We start from the raw sequence: 13,449 nt of genomic DNA, 5'->3' as shown, positions 1-13,449 counted from the left end.
AATTGGGGCGAAATATCAAGTTGGTTTAGCAAGAGTGCTTTTCTTCACCGTCTTGAATAACATCGGTATGATGGCAAGAAGAGTTTGGCGAAACGAAATGTACCACCGAAGCATATCCGTGAAATTCTTCTTATCACTTTCATTATCCAGTTTGCACATGTGTATGATATCAATAATATGCTCCAAACACGAAGTGGAGAACACAAATCTTTGACCTTCGCCTCTAGTGAACATGGCGATGTTATATTTCGAATCAATTTTTCCCATCTGCACTTTGTTCGCATCGATAGTTTTCCCAATCATTTTGACAGTTGGCTTCTTCCTTAAAACACTTGCAATCTCTTGATCCATCTTTGCAACCTCCATGATGTAAGAGGCCAACATTCTCTTGATGTGAGAAATAATAGACTCATTTTGAGCGCTCCACATCAGGTATTGTGATTGAGAGAACTAAAGATAGTAATTGATTAGTTCTCGATCAACCTTTGGGTCAGGAGAAGGAACGTTGACAGTTGAATCGAAACAGTTAAATACAAAGGCCTTTCGGGTGATAGGCATGTTAAACTGAGAATCCCTTGTATTCTCACAGTTAAAAGAAACGACTGGTTCAAGCCAATGAGTGCTTGGGGACTCAATCGCTGCCTTGATCAATTTCTCCAATGATCACAGTGGAAAGAGAGCTTGTCTACAAACTAAAGTGTCATGAGCATCTTTCTCTATTTTCTCCCTTTCTACTTCAGTTCTTCTTCAACATCACTCTGACCCATGATACCCTTCGCTTTTTCCTTCACACTAAGACCCAAAGCTTCGTTACCCTTCGGTTTAGTGGTGACATTCAGAACCGAATCATGGGCATTGACCAAATTGGAGAGAATGGAGAAGACATCAGAAACATAACATTTGATGACAACCTGCTCCGACTTTAGATAATCAATCTCTTTATTCGCCCGATTTAGCTGAACAGACTGAACTTCAAGCAAAGTAGTTTTGCGAGCAAGTTCATCCATAATCTTATTCTCCATGGCAAGATCAGCTTGAAGTTTGTCAAGCCGAGAGGAGATAGAGGACAGAAGAGTGGTTTGATCAACTTGAAGACTGGTTCACATTGAATCAAATTTATCTTTCTCAGCCTGAAGAGAGTTGGAGAGCGACTCAATGGCGGTGTTAACCTTGTTGGTGTTAGACTCTGCAGCTTTTTTAAGAGATTCCAGAAGAAGCTTGGCATCTGAAATTAAAGTGGCTACATCTTCGGATGTTTTCTTACAAGACAAAAAGGAGGCATACACAACCTTGGGTGCCTTCTGGATAGACTCATCATGCTGTTTGAGGGTTGTTTCAATTAAGGCTCGAACAACAGTATCTGAGTAAGTAGATGTGGAGGAAGAGGAAGATGAAGCAAGCAGCTTGTCAAGTTTTTCATTGAGATCTCTTAAGTTTCGCTTTGTAAGGGGAGCATCATCATCATCCTCAATTTGAACTCTATAAGGGCTGTAGTAATAAGATTCGAATTCAAGTTCCTCTCCACCAAGAACTGGGAAAGAGTTTGAAGAAGGAGATGGGGAAATGGATTTGGAAATGACAGGGGTATCCCAAATAGTTTCCTAATATATTGAAACCAATTTAATTATGTAATAGGTTGTGAGATGCTCCTTTAATAAAAAACAGTTCCATTTTAGAAAACCCTACCTTATATAACAATGCACTTTATTTTTTTAAGTTATATTTATATAAATGCAACACATACTTTTTTTAACACAAACTAAAATGTTCAAGAAAAAGTAGTTGTAAAAAAATATAGGCTCAAAACTGCAAACAATATTTTTGTGTAAGTTACATGACAATTTGACTACTCTTTGACATTATTTGACTACGGTTTTATAGATTTTGACTACTACTTTCTAGCCTGTATAATGTATTGTCATTTTGAATTATAGATTTGTCATTTCAAATAGTATTTTTTGTATGTTATATGACAATTTGACTATTCTTTGACTTTATTTGACTACGATTTTATAGATTTTGATTACTACTTTCTAGCCTGGATAATGTATTGTCATTTCGAATAGTAGATTTGTCATTTCAAACAGTATTTTTGTGTAAGTTATATCACAATTTGACTACTCTTTGACATTATTTGACTACGGTTTTATAGATTTTGACTACTACTTTCTAGCCTTTATAATGTGTTGTCTTTTTGAATAGTAAATTTGTCATTTCAACCAACATTTTTTTTTGTATGTTATATGACAATTTGACTACTCTTTGACATTATTTGACTACGGTTTTATAGATTTTAACTACTACTTTCTAGCCTGTATAATGCATTGTCATTTCGAATAGTAGATTTGTCATTTCAAACAGTATTTTTTTGTAAGTTATATGACAATTTAACTACTCTTTAACATTATTTGACTACGGTTTTAAAGATTTTGACTACTACTTTCTAACCTGTATAATGTATTGTCATTTCGTATATTATATTTGTCATTTCAAACAAATTTTTTGTAAGTTATGACAATTTGACTACACTTTCACATTATTTGACTACTATTTTATATACGTTGACTACTTTCTTTTATTTATAATGTATTGTCATTTCGAAATGACTACTCTAACAACAAATAATTACCCCTGCATTCAATTTGAAATGAAATCCATTTATATTGGACAGCTAATTCATTGAAACATACCAATTGTCAAAATGAGTGGATTCAATGAGGTATAGAAAAAAAGTTTTTCCAACCTACCGATATTCTTTCATAATCTTGAAAGAACAAATCGTAACTCTTTCACAATCATTAACAAAGATATGAGAGACAAGTTTCAATTTTGTTTTGTCTCATTAGGATACGTGGTAAGTCCTTCTCTATAGTAACTTATTATTTATTTCAAGTTCATATTTGCCTAATGTTGGTATCATTTCTTGCAGATTACTAGCTTTCTCACATCCATGATACCCACACTATTTGTTGCTTATGTAACCCTTATTGGGGCCAATATAATGACAATGTATGTTGCTCTTGCTTTGGACGATAATCATGAACCCCTGATCATAGCATTCGCTTTGGGAAGCATTGATTGTGACGAGGCTTGGACTTGGTTCATGCGAAGGTTGAAAGAATGCTTAGGTGACACTAATGAAGTTGGTTTCATAAGCCATATGTCTGACTCCATAGACTACGTCATTAGGCAAGTATACCCAGATTCGTATCATGGGTATTGTTGTAAAAATATAGCCGATAAAGTTCAGGCATCCACAGGAAGTACCATTGTCGAACAGTTGTTCTGGAAGACATGCAAAACATATAGCGTGTCTGAATTTTACGTTTGTTTGAACAAATTAAGAAATGAGGTTAATGGGAATGATCTTCACTAGCTTGAAAATATTGCAATTGCAAAGTGGCCTCGAGCCTTTTTTCTTAAAGTCCGTTTCAATGTGAAATACATCAGCATTCCGATTGGATTGAATTGGCTACACGCACGAGTTACGAATAACGACAATCATTGAAGTAGTCCATCAGTCAATACAAATAGTGTACGCCCAACGAGTTGAATTCAGAGGTAATAAATATTTGTTATTTAACTTTTCCCTTAATATACCCCCTTTTTAATTGTAACTCAAATAATATCATAGAGGGAATGCATGGTCATCTTACCCCTTATGCACAACACGTGCTTGAAAGAAGAATGAACCAGTCTAATGGTTATGAGGTTACACATATTGGTAGTGACAAATTTGAAGTGAGTTTAAATTTAACCATAGAAATGGTACAAGTTGAACGTGATATTTGTACTTGCGTCAAATGGCAAAAATGCGGCATACCCTGTGAATATGGTATAAAATCACTAAGAAGGCTTACAATTGAAGAAATACAACAATTGGTAAATTATAAGTTGACTTCTACGGTGTATCGAAGTGCATTCCAAGCTGAGACAGTTAATCCTATTTCAAACCTTCTGCATTGGGAAATACCAGTTGAAAATATGACCGTCTTACCACCATTTGCACGTTAGTAATATGTTAAGTTATCTTTATTATTAATGTTATGTTTATTTGTAATTCTAATTTCATTTCAGTTTTTATGTTATGTTTATTAGTAATGTTATGTTTATTTGTAATTATAATTTCCTTTCAGTTTTTATGTTATGTTTATTTGTAATTCTAATTTCCTTTAGGTTTTATGTTATGTTTATTAGTAATGTTATGTTGATTTGTAATTCTAATTTCTTTTCAATTTTATGTTATGTTTATTTGTAATGTGCCCGACGAACAACTATGTACAAAGAACGTAACCAACATATAAAACATGAAAATTAGACTTAAAAAGATACTTTTATGGTAAGCTAAATATGACAACTTATGTTATTTTATGTTGTTTTTAACAACATTAAGAATACTTTGGAGGGTAAAACCAATGAGGTAACGATATCGGAATTGAAATCCGGATATATTCCGATGAACAACTATGTACAAAGAACATACCCAACATATAAAACATGGAAATCAGACTTAGAAACATACTTTTTATGGTAAGCTAAAAATGACAACTTATGTTATTTTATGTCGTTTTTAACAGCACGAAACATACTTTGGAGGGTAAAATCAATGAGGTAACGATATCGAATTTGAAATTCAGATATTTTCCGACGAACAACTATGTACAAAGAACGTAACAACCATATAAAACATGAATATCATACTTAAAACATACTTTTATGGTAATCTAAAAATGACAACTTATGTTATTTTATGTCGTTTTTAACATCACAAACAAATGGAAAATATATTATAAAGACAATGACAAATATATTACAAACATGATAAATTACAAATAAATTACAAACACAATGTCAGATATATTACAAACATAATATATTACAAATATATTACAAACACAATGACAAATATATTACATAGACAATGACAAATATATTACAAACATCATTATTTAAAGGGAATAAAAATTATATTGGAAATAAAACACCCATCAAAGGGTCTGGTCTTTCCAATTCAGATGGTGGGGGAACACGGTGAACGGTTTGTGTCTGGTAGACGAGCCTAATTTTGTGAGACTGTGAGACGCAATCCTAACCACTTATTTTGTAGATAAAAAACATTTTTAAAATGCAAAATAATTGAAAATTTTTGAAATTTTTTTTCAGATAGTATTTTCGTCATTTATATTTTCCAAAAAAAAAAATACAAAAAAAACCGTTTTTTTAAAATATTCTAGTAGAATATTATAATATTTTACATATCTAACAAATCTAGTAGAATATTATAACATTCTAAAAATCACATTAAAATATTTACACTGTAATATTCTATTAGAATATTTCACGTATTTTTCAAAAAAAAAAAAAACAGTAATTGTTTTTTATTATTTTTATTCTTTTAGGTAAAAAAAGTGACGAAAATAATAATTAAATTTTTTTTTCAGATTTTTTCCTTTTATTTTGCATTTTAAAATTATTTTTAGATTGGGTCTCACGGTCTCACAAAATTAGTATGATTTCAAATGAACCTTAACCAATATATATATATATATATATATATATATATATATATATATATATATATATATATATATATATATATATATATATATATATATATATATATATATATAAGCCATTTAAACCATATAATTAATAAACAATTTTCATTCATACAATTACATCAATTACCATGGATGTGTACGTATCAGATTACAACAAAAGATTCATTTTTTTTAAACTTTTTTTTTACTATTTTTTTTATCGAAAAAAATTGAAATACCAATATTCATAGGTTTTTATTATTTTTTTTGTTGAGATCTTTATTGATATATAAAAAACGAACATTTTTTCAGAAAAAAAACTCACTTTGTGTTTTGTTTTTTAATATTTAGGTTTATTTTTTTCAAAAAAAATTAAAGCAAATATATAAATATTCAATTTTTCTATACTTTTTAAATATATATTCATATTGATGTATAAAAAACTATATATTTTTTAAATTTTAGCTTAGATTCACATTGTGAATGTTAAAAACTAAATTATATATAATTCAGATTCATAGTGTGAATAACAGCTAGTCAGATTCACATTGTGAATGTTGAAAATTAAATTATATAAAATTTAAATTCATAGTATGAATAATAATTAGTCAAGTTCACAATGTGAATGTTAAAAAATGAATTATATATTATACAGATTCACAATGTAAAGTTGCGATTTTTAAGAATATAAAGTAAAAAAAAAAAGATTTGTGATCTCTAAGTATTTTTTTATGTACTTTTATCATTTTTAGGGTTTTTTGTTTTCTATAGAACGTAAATATATATATATATATATATATATATATATATATATATATATATATATATATATATATATATATACACACATACATACACAAAAATTTGTATTACGTAGTTATGTTTTAGTAGGATGAAAAGAGTGGTTTTGAGGTCACCGAGCTCTACCTCAAGTCCCAGTAAGGAAGAGGAAAATCTGGAAGAAGAGAGGGAGATGGGAGGGGTAGGTAGCCGGGTTTAGGAAAAGTAACGGGGAAGGAGAAGTGAAGAAGGAAATAGACTCGAAAGAGGGGTGTCGAGTTACGCTGCCGAGCACGAGCCGTGGTGTGCGCCGAGTCCACGTCAACATGCCGAGCTCCCTTCCAAGTCCATTTTGTATAGCCTTAGTTCATAAATTATATTATAAATTACCTTTCCCATGGAAAGAAAATCAAACGATTCCATTATCTTTTATCACCTATATTCCTTTAATATAAAGACTTACTAGAAACATTCATGAAACACGATGCCACCACTCAGGAAGTAAATTTGAACCCATCTTGAGAAAATCTTCCATGACAACAAAAACACATGTGCTCTATACCTTGAAGAAATGTTCAACACGACTCCTTTCAAAAGTTTTCCAACATTTACAGACGACTCAAGACTGATGGGATTAAAATAACCTTTAATCAATGAAGATCGATTAGATCTTGAACAAGTATATAAATATAAAACAGTAAGAACTCAATAAAAAGAACAAGACAAGATTGAATCAAACGAGTCGAATGATTAAAACAAAATCCTCAGAAGAGCTCGATTAAGAACATCAACTGTAGAGGATTGGTAGGTTACAAGAACGATTAAAGAAACCTTGAAATTACTATCGTTAAGCTCTCTATCGTTATTCTCTAAATCGTTAACCTAATATGCATGCAAGCATTAACTTATATACAATACATAAAAGGCTCTCGGTTGGACAGGCCCAAACCGGAGTGTACATGGCTAAACTATCGAGCCCAAAAGACGCAACATCAAAATGATCTTCAGCCCAACAATCTCCCCCTTTGCGTCAATTTGGAGCGAGACCTTCACTTTTTACTTGGGCCAGCAGCTGAAGCAGGTACCTTCTTCTTCACGGTGCTAAACAGACACTTGGTTATGGAGAGAATGGTCTGTCTAAACCGGATCTACCAATTGATCATATCATTGAAGTACTTGATGTCATCAGCCGAATTCTCTTTACACCGCTTGATAATCGATAAAACGTGCTCCAAGCAAGCTGTGGTGTAAAGGTGTTTGTCAGCTAAAGCGAAGAGACATTTCTGTCCTTCGGCTCTAGTGAACATAACCGAGTTAGGCCTCGGATCAATCTTGCCCATTTTCATTTGGTTGAGATCACTGGCCGATCCCACAGGAGCTATCTTCGGTTTCTTCTTGAAGACTGTGGCGACCTCCTGATCCATTAGGGCAACCTCCATGATGTAGCATGCTAACATCCTCTTGACATGGTCTATAATGGGACCATATTCGGCTTCATCAGTCAAAAGGATATTGTATAGGACAATCCAATCATGAGGATTTAGATTCGTCAGATCCGCCAGGGAGATAAGATGAGCAGTTCTTGCTGATCCTCGAATGAGCTTGAACTTAACGTTTGTGAATCTCCCCACGGCATAAGGCTTCAGCACCCGAACGTTCACAATCTTCTGAGCGCTCCATGTAAGGTATTGAGGGCGAGCGGCCTCCAGATAGAAGTCAATGAGCTCCCTGTCAAGCTCATCGTTCGGATGTGGGACTTCAAAAATGTTAGAGAAGGCGTGGAAGATGAACGCCTTTCGAGTCAGCGGCATATCAAACTGCGAATCGACAGTGTTGTTGCAGTCGAAGGATATAACCGGCTCGAGCCATAATATGCTTGGAGTTTCTATGGCCTCTTTAATCATACGTTCCCTGGTCCAGGCAGGGAAGAGCGTCTTTCGGCTCTCAAGGAGATCGTGGGCTTCTTTTTGCTTGCGTTCGGCTTCTTCAGCCTCTCGCGCCACACGACTGGCCTCATCATCAGCATTGCGACTGTTCTTTCGTTTCAACATGTCGGCAATGGTCTCCCTGTCTTCATCTTCCTCAGCTATGTTTTTGCCCTTGTTCTTCACACCCGAACCCGAAGCATGACCAGTCGGAGGTGGTTCGGTTGTGTGAGTAGCTTTGGAGGAAGGAGGTGGTTTCGATCCGGTTTGCTCATCTCCCCCTTGTTTCAGAATGGACACGAAACTCGGTAGGCCTTCGATTTTGCTGAGAAGGTCCATGGCCGGAGAGAGCTTTTCAGCGAGGGTACGCCTCACCGAATGGTTTAGGATGGGGTCGTGTGCTTCCAGGATGTTGGATAGTGCTGCGTGGACATCCGAAACACACGTTCTGATCACCTCCCTTTCGGATCGAAGAGCTTCCAGTTGTTGTTGGGAGTTGGAAAGTTGCGTGCTCTTGATCTTGAGGGCAGTTGTTTTACTCGCCAAGACGTCCATCAAAGAATTCTCAGCTGCAAGATCCTCTTGTAGCTTAGCCAGGCGGGCATCGATGGAGGCATGAAGTGCCGAGTTGTCGTCGCTTATATGTTGGCGGAGTGTAGCGAACGAAGACAGCTCCGTTGAGACGAACTTGGCCAATTGTTGAACAATCGGTTCCAAAGTTGTCTTCGTGGCGTCGACGCTTTCCTGTAAGGACTTCAGCAGGACGGAAGCGTCGGAGAATAGTTTATCGACTTTTTCGGTCGCAGCCTCACAGGCTCTGGTGGAGGCATCAATCGCAGCAGTTGCTAAGGCCACCGAATCATGTTGAGCCCTGGAGAAGGCATGAACGATTTTCTGAAGGGCAGCTTCAGAGAGAGAGAGGACTGCTGGTTGGAAGAGGAGGCGAGAAGTAGATCAACCTTCTCGTGAAGCTCTTTGAGATGCTTCTTTGTCACTGGAGCATCATCCTCCTCGTCACTCTGGACTTGAAACGGACTATAGTAGACCGAATCAAAGTTCATGTGATCACCACCAAGGTAAGGGTTGTCGCCATCGGAGGCATTTTCTGGAGATGGAGGTGGTGGTGAAGCTGGGGGTGTTGTGGGTGGGGTATTTGGAGGTGGATTGTGGGGTGGGGTAGTTTCGGGTGGTGGTATAGGGAAAGAGGTTGGGGGAATGGTGGGGTTTATGGTGGGAATGGAAATAGGAATAGCTGGTGGAGGTGAAGGAACTGGGGATTGATGAAGTTCCATTTCTGGGGTTGGGGACCGAGGTGGTGTGTTGCCTCGTTGAGGAGATTCGTCTCCTTGAGAGCCTTCGGAATCCGAACTCTCACCCTCAGAGTTACTGGAAGAAGAGGGAAGTACAAGCTTTCGCTTCTGTTGCGTCTTCCTCCTCTTCGGCTGTGGGGACTGGGCAGCCTTCGGTTGTTTCCTCTTTTTGGGAGAAGGGCCCTTTGGTGCTTTGGCCGTTTGCTTCCCTTTCTCACCCTTTTTGCCCCTGTTGGTCGGTTTGTCAGCATCATGGATCGATCTGAGCATATCCGGTGTCAGTTCCCTGGGACCAGTTGGCCTAAACTCCTTGATCGTCCGGATCAGTCTGCTGTCGGATGGCACGCCGCCATACATTGTCTCCGGGATGGAGCCAATGAAAGAAAATTTCGATGCATCTGAGACGATGATCTTCTTGGTATGGAACGTACCAATAGAAGACATCGATGCACCGTCAGCAGTAGGAACATCAAACTTGTCCATGGCCCATCGAGTAATCAGAATCCAGAACCGTGCCAACGACACCTCAGAGTGTCGGGATGATGAAGAGAGGCTCTGGATGAGCTGTTGCCATAGGACCCACCGATAGTCCAGGTTTATCTCGTTGTAGACACCGTACATTATTGACAGGAAGAGACGACTTGCACCGTCAGATCCTGAGCTCCTCTCCGACAAGCCCTTGAAAAGGACTGTAAATAGGCCATTCCACTGTGGCGGCAGGCAAGACTTCTTAAACTTGGCGACAGAGGTGAGAACCTTAGTGTATCCCATGTTGTAAAACATGTTAAACAGCATCCCAACCGGAATCGTCTCCGGATGAACTCGTGAAGGGTCAACCGCCAACCCTAGCATGGTGCAGAACCGTTGGCGTGAAACGGAGGTCTTGTGTTCTGCAAGCTCGAAAAACACCCGGTCGACAACCTTGTCGTAGTAAGCAGTCGCGTAGACCTGCGATAGGGCCACCATTGGCACAGTTTCAATTCTTGAGAGAGCGGTGGCTATTTGAGAGTACTTCAAACACTCGATGACCGGCGACATGTAGGAGTCGTACGCCAGTGGGTTGAGATCAATCACCAGACATTGCTGTGGGCGGATGGGGAGTATCTGAGAAGTAGCATGGACGGAAGAAGATTCAGCCATTGTTGAAGAATTGGAGAAGATGATGAACAGTGAACTGTTTGGGAGTTTTTGCTCTTGAGAAATTTCGGAGGCAGTAAAGAGGTAAAAGGTTTTGTGGACTGCCTTTTATAGTGAGGGATTGGAAAGAGAAAAATTGTTTCATATCTTCTATGCGATGATCACGTAGGAGAGAGATTGTCAGAATCCTAGGATCACGCTACCCAACAAGCGCCGTTTCAGAAGAAAATCGCTTCAAATCCGCACGCGCCAGTAACTGCCAGAGAGATGACGCTTGGATTTCGCACACGCGTCCACAAGTGTCAGTAAAAGCGCGGCCGTTTCAAATTCACACGCGCCTCCTTTATACCGTCGTTTGAATTTTAATCCCTTTAACTCCCGCCGAGTCAGCAACCTTTCGTCTTATCCCTTTTTAAACGACATCTTTTTGAAGTAAACGCCCACGTGGATTGTTTCTGACCACAACTTCATAATTAACCACTGAGTAATAAGCCAGCCTGTAAATAATTAGTAACGGAATTTTGGAAAATCAAGGATTTTCGTGCAAAGAGTGTAAAAGAAAAAGAAATAAAGCAACTCTTTTAAGGATATTCTGTGATGTCATTAATGACACGAAACTGATGATTCCGGGCACGAATCTCTTCCTTCAAGGTCAAGAGAGACCTCAAAGTGTTAGTGTGGAATCCCGTTGAATGACGATCAAACACTTATTAATAAATGTTGAAAGGCTTCTTTTAATTAGGCTAATAAAGGGTGGCTTCGCTTTGATTCATCAGGTCTATTCTTGATATAAGAAAGAAAGTGAACAAAGTACTTGTGAGACCGGTGTAGCCTGTTGAACAAGTAGGTAGGAATTTATTTTGTATTGGCTTGGATTAATATAAAATCTCAGATAAATAAAAATTAAAATTGGATCCCTTGGGAAGAAATGTTATGGTGTTTAACAATTTCATAGGAATCACACAAAAGAAAATTTGAGATTTCATGAGGGTACATTCGTCAATTCTTTGGTGAAAACTTGAGCAAATTAATTGGTCACCGTCATTCAGTAGGTGTTGAATTTTGGGTTTCACTCAGCTCGTAGTGACACGAAGCTAAGATCATAAACATAGATGTTGTGTAACCATAAACCTCAGTGGTAATTTCTGAGAGTCTCAAGGGTTACGTTGATGAAACGAATGTAATGGAGAAGAGTTATGGAGATGGTTCAAGAAGATATAGTACCTCTGCTGCGAAAATAAGAACCAAGCAGGAAACCTTAACTCATGTGAGAAAAGGTTGAGGTAGCTCACGATTAGAATAAATGTGTTAGCCTTATTGGGAAGACAAGGTTTGTGTATACCAGCTCATGAAGGCTATTATTCAAAATCTTATGAGGCTTGGGACACATACAGCAGCATGCTTCTAGGGACACTTAAGTAATTCAGCAATGATATCCTCATAAACGAATGAACACACAAGAAAATAATAAGGAAAATATTTTTGGAGTTTTTGAGAATTATATATAAAAAAAAAAATAAAAGAAAATTAAAAAAAATAAAGAATAAAAGGAATAATAAAAAATAATAAAAAAAATTAGTAAGAAGAAAAAAAATAAGACTAAAAAAAAAACTTTGGAAATAATATGAAAAACCGAACCCGAACGTTCAGTTGGTTTCGGTTGGGAAAAAGTTGAAAAACCGAACCTGAGCGTTCGGTTGGTTTCGGTTCTAGAAAATTTTGAAAAACCGAACCCGAACCTTCGGTTGGTTTCGGTTCAACAAAATTTTGAAAAACCGAACCCGAACCTTCGGTAGGTTTCGGTTTTGAAAATTTTTGAGAAACCAAGGAATTTAGATATGCAATAGAAAAATATTTTTAACACAAAGAAAAACAAAATTGTACAAGAAATATACAACAGAGAAAGACTACCTTTGAAGTAATGAGCGAGTCAAATGGTTGAACCGAAACCGAACGTTCAGTTGGTTTTGCTTCTTACGTTTGAGGTTGAGAGGTAGTGTGAGGTACTGACTCTGATTCCATCATACCTAGCCCTTGCAATATTTTATTGAATGATGCTTCAGGAAGAGCTTTGGTAAAGACGTCGGCCAGTTGATCAGTGGTTCTTACGAAGTGAACTTCGACGTTTCCATCTTCCACGTGATCTTTGATAAAGTGATACCTCAGTGCTATGTGTTTGGTTTTAGAGTGTTGCACTGGGTTATGACAGATCCTAATTGCACTTTCAGAGTCACAATATAGTGGGATCTTCTTCATATTGAGTCCATAGTCTCTTAGTTGACTCTGGATCCAAATCACTTGTGATGTGCAGGATGCAGTGGCAATGTATTCCGCTTCGGCAGTAGACAATGACACACACGTTTGTTTCTTGGATTGCCAGCTGACCAACTTCCCGTCAAGGAATTGACAGCCACCAGTTGTGCTTTTTCTGTCGAGTCCACATCCTCCAAGGTCAGCATCAGAATATGCTTGAACGAAGAAGCCTGAATTGGATGGATACCATAGACCTAGGGAGGAGGTTCGCTTGAGATAGCGTAAGATGTTCTTCACAGCAAGCATGTGAGGTTCGCGTGGGTTTGCCTGAAATCTAGCACAATAACACACAGAAAACATGATATCAGGCCTGCTAGCAGTTAGATACATCAGTGAGCCTATCATTTGACGATAGAGCGTGATATCGACAACCGGTTTGTCTAGAGAAGGGGTAAGCTTGGTGCCGAATGCCATTGGGACTTTGACTTTTGAGTCTCCCATCAT

This window comes from Lactuca serriola, chromosome 8 (genome assembly GCF_051521515.1).
Source record: "Lactuca serriola cultivar US96UC23 chromosome 8, Lser_US96UC23_V15, whole genome shotgun sequence".
NCBI classification, from domain to species: Eukaryota; Viridiplantae; Streptophyta; class Magnoliopsida; order Asterales; family Asteraceae; genus Lactuca; species Lactuca serriola.
The sequence above is the reverse complement of the archived record's forward strand: the minus strand, read 5'-3'. Positions refer to the sequence as shown.